The 9,274-nt window shown below is 36.9% G+C and overlaps 1 long non-coding RNA gene across 1 annotated transcript in view; it reads right to left on the reverse strand.

The window, feature by feature from the left end:
* Nucleotides 1–8,880, reverse strand: part of LOC134935745 (uncharacterized) — an 81,333-nt gene extending 72,453 nt beyond the window's left edge. The window contains exons 1-2 of the long non-coding RNA XR_010180382.1: nucleotides 8,550–8,880; nucleotides 8,374–8,461 (exon numbers count right to left, since the gene is read on the reverse strand). This is a non-coding gene — a long non-coding RNA (uncharacterized LOC134935745). The remainder of the gene's footprint in view (nucleotides 1–8,373; nucleotides 8,462–8,549) is intronic.
* Nucleotides 8,881–9,274: the final 394 nt, after the last annotated feature.

The following is a 9,274-nucleotide window of genomic DNA, read 5'->3' on the forward strand; positions in this document are numbered from 1 at the left end:
TAGAGTAGGGATTATTAATACAAGTTATTTATATAGCGCACACATATTACGCACCTCTTTACACAGAATATTTGGCCCAGTGGAGTTTACAATCTATATTCCCTACCACATGGGCACACATTTACATTCAGGGTTAATTTTTGTTGGGATCCAATTAACCCACCAGTATATTTTTGTTTTGTGGGAGAAAACCGGAGTACCCAGAGGAAACCCACGCAAGTACAGGAAAAACATACAAACTCCACAGTTAGGGCCATGGTGTAAATTGAACCCATCCGTACTGCCCAATGATCATCGATGGTTTTATGCCATCGATGTTAACCACCAATCATCGATAGTGACCACTGATAGTTAATCCACTGTGGGCCATCCCTAGTGGGAGCCTGAAAATAACACATGCTCAGATTTTCCCTCCACCGGCCACGCGAGTCGCCTCCAGTTAGTATCGCCGGGGAACTGGGAATTCTTCAACTAAATTGGGGGGGGCGATACAATATTTTTCTTGCAGTTGCAGAAAATCTACATTATTACACCAGCTTCATAAATAGTTTAGCTTAGCATTCAGGAATAGAGAAATATACAATATATAGAGTAGTAAAATAAGTTGATGGGGATGTCTGTTCGTTATCCCATATTAACACCTCACACCCCAGTAAGGGCACAGAGGGTTGTGTTCCATTTGCACGCAATTATATACTCGGCAAGAGTTCTGCGAAATTCATCAGGTTTCTGGAAATGTTTGTGAGCACGTGGAAGAACATGATCCATGTAATATACCCCGGGACATTTTTTTTTCTTTTTCTTTTTGCTGACTGCAGAATTTTTGTGACTTTCCAAGAACCCGAACAAGATGTTAATAAGGCCCTCATCACATCTAGGTGTGTTTTGCCTTGATCTGTGATTGCTACTATATATCATTGGGTGGCCCGTGTAGAGGCATGCATCAAATAAAACAGAATTCTGCTCTCTTTGTGCTGGAAAGTATTTGTAACAAAAACTTAACTTTGTTACTGAGTTTCATTTCTTTTTTTCTTTCTTTTTTCTTCTTTTTTTTATTTTTTTGCTTGTTAGGTACATTCTGTTTTGAGTTGTACAGTGTTTATATTGTTTCTAAGCCCTTCCAGCCTTTTAAGTCTACTTTTGCAACAATTTAATTTCCTATTTTAGTTCATACTCACAAAGAGTATAAACATTTTGGTGAAAGATAAAGTGGAACCTGAACCTGGAAACTCAAAAGATGCCACACGTAAAAAAAGGGGATTTTTTTTATATATATATATATATATATATATATATATATTCTCATAATTATTTCCAATTAAATTCTTTTCTTCCCTTAAACAGTCCCTCTTTGCAGACTATGGAAGTTTCCCCCCTCAGGCCCCAAGAAAGTTTTTATTGTTGCCTGATGGAAACCAACCCATAGGCACAGGATGGGTGTTTGGTCTAGACTCCACCTCCCCAATCGCTCTTCATTGCCTCCTCACAAGTCGGGGTAGTATCAGCTTTTCGGGAACATGCCTCCTTCCCTACAAGCACTGGGATTTTTTCCCAGCCTTATTCCTGGCCGAAAGATTCTTTACATTGTAAACTATCACAGGCAGGGCCCTCCAGCCTCTCAGTTCTCACCCTCATTTGTCCTTTTCTCAAGTACAACTCTACTTACAGTCAGTGACTGTATTCCCTTTGGTCCTCCCTTCCCAGGAAGTGCTCCTGTAAATAACTGTATCTCATTTTGTGGTATATTTACCCTTCGATATTTGCCCCTGTAATATCTGTTTGATCTGTTTTTTATATCTCGTATTATATTGTTTGTTGGTTTATTCTATTGTATTTCTCCATCTACGGCGCTATGGACACTTGGTGGCGCCACATGAATAAAATATAATGATAATAAATCAGTGTTAGGAAATTTTTGCTTTACAGGGGCTGTGTTAGGTGGCCATCTAACATTCAAAGGCCTAGATAGGACGAAGCAGAGACAAGCGTGCCTCCTACAAGGAGTTTGCTAAATGGAAACAGCTAGTGGTTTTTGCAAGTCATGAAATGAGGTGGAATTAAGTACATTTGAAGTGAAGATTAGGGGGTATTTATTTTCATTCATACATATATGCCTATTTGCTAACATGTAAATGCCCCCAAAAAGTGCCTAATTCTTCTGTGGACCTACTGGTGGGACCCAACTGCGTCATCAAATGGAAGGGACAATGAATGTGATGCCTATTATTTCATCATCACTTTTAGCCTAGTCAATGTTCAATGGTTTAGCTGGGGCATTATTATATAATTTGTACTGTTTGACCAAAACCTTATTTCCTTTACAAATTCAGCTCACAGGAGGATTATAACAATGAGCCCGCCACCACAGAAATGGTACGGTATATGGGCAAAGATTTTGTAGACATATTTAAATATTCCACCGAGCCCTCAACTACGATATTTGGTGCCAATTCAAAATAAAATCCCGGTAAATCAAAATAGCCATTGTCTTTAGTTCACCAGCCGGGGTACAGGATTTAACATAGATTCTACAGTGAGGTTCTGCTATGTATTTTCTGACAGAAATTACAACTGACAAGAATGGAGATAAAAGAAAATCATCTTTATGCACAAAGGGGGCTATTCCGCAGCCATTATGCCCACCCAGGCTTTTCCCGTGACTCAGCTGTCACCAATGACCTTATATTTAATTGATAAGACCTATGTTTAATTCAATATGCTATTTTCTATATGGACTTGTGTCTGCTTGGCGCCATTCCCCCATTACCACACCACTTCCTGTCAGCAGCACTGTGTACAGGGCGGCAAAGCCTTTTCTGAGTAACGACGGTAAATCCCATGTGCGGTACACTAAATACGATTCCCGATAATTGTGTCTGTGAATAAAACATTAGCATGTTAAAATGTGAGGAGAGGAGATAAACAAACGAGTCTGACGCTAAATAACCAGTGGCATGATGCAGGGGCGATAGCTGCAGTGGGTAAACTGTACAATGGCGGCACAGCACATGCTGCAAGACAGCGTTCTGAGATTGTGCCACCTCTGCCAGCTCCTCTGGGTGTGCCAGGTACGAGCCTTTCATTCGGTTCATCCGACAGTTTCTCTATTCCCCTTCTTTGCACTGTATATATCGATACACCCTTTCATTTTGTACCTGGTGTCTGTGTTAGCAGGCAGGCTTTCCTGGGCAGACGGCAGAGCATAGCTACCAAATGCCGGGCACAGCGACGCTGACTGACTCAAAGCCGTTGTGTGTGAGATAAGTTGTTTATAGGTGCATCGAGCTGCAATCATTAATTAACGATGCATTCTCCATGGGCTCAGTTTGCGCAGCACAGTCAGCGCTTGACGAAAGGAGCATGCAGTTTTTTAGGAAGGTCCATGCAGAGACGACCTTAGCTCAAGGTCGTGAGGAAATGGCTGGATTCAAAGCAGCATAACAATAATAAGATATAATATAATCATTATAATATAGTATAACAATATAATATATATAATTATAATAATCTTAGCTGTTTAGTCACGCACCATATAAGGAAGGCAGGCGACGGCGAGGCGGTTATAGCCTGCAATATACCAAGAACTGACCACTGCACCAGTAAATGATCTACACTTTATAAGGCAGACAGTAACATTCCTCTGTACAGTATATTGTACACCTAGGTAGTTTAAGACCAAATGCGGCTCATATATCTCCAGGGGTGTACATGTAGTCAGAGTTAAAAGAAGGAAAGTGAATTATAGTCACATGGATTTACTCATTGGTGTTCCTGAATAATATTTCTCTACAGGACGCCCGTCTTTGCACACAAGCAATGCGATTTGGAAATAACCTATTTGATTCAATTAAACATGGTCAATCCTCAGTTGACATAATGCAATCCACTTTAAGTCACTAAAAATGGCCAGTCTTGTTTTAATTTTTATCATTATTAAAATCTTCATTATTATGCGCACTCGGCTATTTTTTGAAAGCCGCTGCCCCAACGTTAGTGCAACGTGTCACTGATCAAATGGAAGACGTCATTTACGCGGGGCATATAAATCAATACAATCTGACAAATATCAGTCTGGTAAAGAAGAGGAGAAAAGGGGAGTATAGGTTTCAGACACATTAAAATTTCATGCAAGAAACAAAAATCTGAGTCATGTGTTTAATCATACAATTAAGGGTTAAGTGTCTGATTCTGGATGCGGTGTATGTGACATCTAACGTAAGGCCCTGTTATACTGATCCAAAGAGCTTGCAGGGCCACACACACAATCCTGAAGAAAGGGCTGGTTGACCTGAAACGTTGGTGACATGTTGTAATATAACCAGGATAAAAACCAAAGACTGCTGCCTGAATTCCATATGGGAGTTACAGCATTAACATATATGTGTGTGTGTGTGTGTGTGTGTGTGTGTGTGTGTGTGTGTGTGTGTGTGTGTGTGTGTGTACTATAATATTTGTGGCTATATTTTATATATATATATATATATATATTTCTCTCTCTCTCTCTCTCTCTCTATATATATACACCTATCGACAGTCTGCCGGCACTCATGTAAACCACTCCAGCCACTCAGGTGCTCCACCAAGTAATATAGATCTATGGAGGGTATATATATATATATATATATATATATATACGTTATTGCCATGTTTGTTAAACAGAAAAGCACACTGTGTATGAAGATTACACTGACCATTTGTTTCTTTTACTCATTTAGGATAGAGAGGGCCTTTTTCTTTAGTACAAACCATGCGTTACTTTCTAAAGTTGATAATCATATAGAAATCTTAAATCGTACTCATGATACCATACGACCATATAAAAACTTCTTCAACTTGTAATTAACAAAAAAAAGTTGCTAAAATATTTTAGGCTGTCTCATGGCCTACTAATAAACTATATAAAAAAAAAAAAATTCTATGACTCAACATGAAGAGGTGCTTGTGGATTTCCCATATGTGAGTAAAAATAAATATTTATTTATTCTGTGGGTGACAACGTCACTTGCGGTGATAGAAATTGTGTTGTGGGGATGAGTTAGAATTATTCTTTCTACAAATAAACCCTAAAAAAAATGTATATTTCCCCACCCAATAAAATCCCGTCTTCCCTCATTTTGTCTCAAGTGGGTACAAATTTAGAGTAGTCAAACATATAGCATATTTTATGTGTCTAAATAGTTGATTTATCTTTTTGAATGCAGCATAAGGTGTACACAATTAAATTACCAATATATTATAGTGGCATTTGGGGAGAACAAAAAAGGGTACAAGAATATTAGTGTCCGAAAGTGGGAATACAAACAGTATGCTCTTTGGAATAAAATGAAATAATAATAAAAATAAATAAATAAAATAATAATACATAAAAACCGAAAACCTTCCCCAATTCAGCAGAAATTTGGACGCTCTCCAATCTGGTTTCATGTGACCTGTCTTTCAAATGATTTCATTAATATTCTGTTACCAAGATCTGCTATAGTGATTTGGTTTTTTTCTTGTGTGTTACTCCTTATGTCTGAGATTGGAACACCTGGTTTTTACATTGTTTTATGATTTATTTATTTTATAAATAATTTTAGATTAAAGTCATCAACACAGCGCTAAAGTCAATGGTGATTATACACCAGTGAATGAAATATAATGCTAATATTTATGATCAAGTAGCAAGTAACTAGAATATTTTAATTTAACTGAAAAGCCTTATCCATTTAAAACCCTTTGAAAAGAAAATTATACAAAAAAAAATGCACATGGAGTTTGCTGATATTTTACTACAAATCGCTGTACCGTGCCTTTTAAGACGTAAGGTTCCAAGCTTCACAAATAGATTTTGCGGCCTAGTGTTTAATAAATTAATGTGCGCCATTAAAAAAAGCGCAACATGGACGGAAATGATGTAAAAAGTCAAACTAAAATATCAAATTCAAAAAACAGCTCAAAGAGAAGATATGGGAGACTGGGGGAATCTTGGTCTTGTCCTGGCTAATCTATACGATTTTCAGAATTAATGGCAAAAAAAACACATTTGAATGGAAATTTACTGCATAACTAATTCTCTTCATTCAGTTTCTCTGTTAAGTCTTCCAGTGATAATTACAGCCATTCTTGTACCTCACTCATTTATAATAAATGAGAAGAAAGGCTTCTCATTGCCAGCAGGACAAAAGGACTTTTCGGAATTTTGGTCAATAAAAATAGAAAAATTAATTTAAAGACATATTAATAATAACATAAAATCGTGACGTAATTTAGTGTACGTAGTGTTGGCTCTACTGTTGGAGGCTTTTACCGTATTGGGAGTAAATTGAAACGTCACCGCAGCAGGCCCAGAAAATCATCTACCGTACCATTCACAATCAGATATCCCTATATCTAAATCAGAATTCTCAGATACTGTATTTCTCTGTTAGGCAAATCACAATTTATTTATTTTTGTCTGTGCAACAAGTTTATTCTTTAGTCAGATTGTCACACGTTCTAAGGCAGCTATATAGGAAGGCTTGTATGTATTACACAGGCATGGAGAAGGGATGTGTTTACAAGCCATTTTGTGTCAAACCGCATCTTCTTAAGTACAGAAATTAAGGTATTGATCATAATTATAAAAATCTAGGCATCAACAATATTTGATCAATCATGCTTAGTTATAATACTAATCTATGATGATTAATCATTTATTAATTTACAGTATATGCTTTACATGAAATTGGTGAAGTTTATGCTATATATAAACACACGCATATATATATATATATATGTGTGTGTATGCCTATGCATATATATATATATATATATATACTGCATGTGTATATTTATGTGTGCATGTCTATATATATATATATGTATGTGTGTGTGTATGCCTCTTTCTCACATATACATATGTGTGTGTATATGTATATATATATATATATATATATGTGTGTGTGTGTGTGTGTGTGTGTGTGTGTGTGTGTGTGTGTGTGTGTGTGTACCAAAATGGTTTACTGGACACTAATATGAATATAAAAGATACAACTACATATTAACCGTATAGGTATCTGTACTGTCTGTATCTATATTTATTTACTGAAATGTCTGTAGAAGATGCTATGTTAGTAACATGTCCTGGGAATAGCAATTAAATTTGATTAAAAAAAAAAAGGAAACAAACATATCCCGATAATAATAACAACAAGACTTAATAACAAGTTAAGGCAATACTTGTTTCACACGTTAGTGCGTTTAAAATGAGTTTGCAAATAATTGACTAGTAGCATGCCACAATACATGGAAATATCACATTAAAGTGTATAGTCTGTCTTTCATTACGTATAACATTAAAATGGACAAGCTATGGACCGCAGTTGATATATCGAATATATATATATATATATATATATGTATATACTCTCAATACACGTATACGATCACTTGCACACTTCTTCAATGTCCTCTCAACGTACACAAATACACTATTACCCATTACTGGAGGAAAAAAAGTATATATATACTCTCAATACACGTATACGATCACTTGCGCACTTCTTCAATGTCCTCTCAACGTACACAAATACACTATTACCCATTACTGGAGGAAAAAAAGTGTATATATATATATATATATATATATATATATATATATATATATTTGTATGCGTGTGTATGTTTTTTCCAAGATTCACAAAGAAAACGTAAAATACAGCATAACAAATGTCCACACTGAGATAACACGAAGAACTATTAACCTTTCAAATTATACTAAACCTTGAAACAAAACACATAATTATTCCAAAATTAGCAGGTTAAACCCAAGCAAGGCAGGAATGCCCTCCACACAATAAGAAGTTGCTCTGCGATTCATTCAGTGACATGATTCCAACGTGCCGACCACAAGCATACAGATGGTAATGGAAAAAAAAAAAAGCTTGCAATAAATGAAAGAAGAAGAAAAAAAAATCACAGCAGAATATCAGCAGCCCACAAGAAAAAGAAACCTCTAATACTCTTACATGAAAAAATACGTAAAAGAAAAAGAAAAGAAAAACATGTTAAAATGCACACAACGTGGAATTTCTCTTAGGGTTCTGTGAAAATGAAAGTATCTTACATCTTAGAGATAGCAGTCTGTTTTAGAGGCAATTAAACTGAATGCCAATTTTTTTTTTTTTTTGAGACAATATAATTTAACGAAGTCTTCTAAAAACCTTTTGGTCGAACAAAGCCAAAACCCTTTGGGTTGAAAATGAAACAAATGAGAGACAAAAAAAAATCAGACCTTTTCAGCCCTGCAATAGAGTATAACTTTCTTCTCTATGTTAAAGTTGCAATAGACAGACAATAAATAAATCCTAATAATTGTGGAATAAAGCTTCGGGAAGGGATAGAGAGCCTTACCCATGTGAAGGTGGGAAGCCTCCTGGAGCATCGGACGGAGGAGGAGGAGGAGGGCACACCAGCCCAAATGTGTTCACCTTGCAGCCTCCTGTGGAAAGCAGACAAGAGCAGACTTTAAAAGCTCAGTTTCTGCAAAGTGCTTGCAGGGCCTGTAAGAGACAGAAGGCGGTCCTTACCTAGCAGCTAGCATGAGATCCTCGGCAGTGTGCGTTCCCCCTGCCACCACTACCCCTTGGCTACTAGCACCCAGCAACGACAGAAGGCTTTGAGGGCTGGCATAAAAGACATCAGAAAGACGGAGAGGCAGGGAGGCAGAGCAAGAAGCGTGTTAAGCTCGTCTGGCAGTTAACAAGTCTTGAATGAAGAATGTTAGCAAACAGACAAACAGTATATCTGGAGCATGCTAATAGTCCTACTTCTTAAATATGAATTATTCAGCAAACGACATACAAAAAAAAAATTAAATAGGCCCCCACCCCCTTCATACAGACTCACGCTTCTTCGAACATTTGCAGAGACGTGAAATATAAAAATATCCCAAATTGCAGATCCCCCCCCCCCTTTCTAACAAGGCACCTTGACGGTGGTTTCATCCATGCCATGCCAACATGGGGATTCAGCGTACGGTTTTTGTTCCTTTTCTTATTTTTGCGATACAGGATAATACAATTGCAATTATTTTTGCCGTTTACTGCCGTTTTTCCCCTCTTTGCCGCCCATTTTTATGTCTTTTGTCTTTAAGCTGGCACCTGTCCCAGGCAGTGCATTACTACGCACACCGGAATAAAAAAAAAAGAATAAAAAAAAAAGGAGGAAAGATTGAAGAAAAAAAAAGCAGTATTCCCTTTGTAGCCACTGTCAGATTAAAAGAGGAAATAGAACTATCCATCCTTTTTTAGTT

Source organism: Pseudophryne corroboree, chromosome 6 (genome assembly GCF_028390025.1).
Source record: "Pseudophryne corroboree isolate aPseCor3 chromosome 6, aPseCor3.hap2, whole genome shotgun sequence".
Taxonomy (NCBI): Eukaryota; Metazoa; Chordata; class Amphibia; order Anura; family Myobatrachidae; genus Pseudophryne; species Pseudophryne corroboree.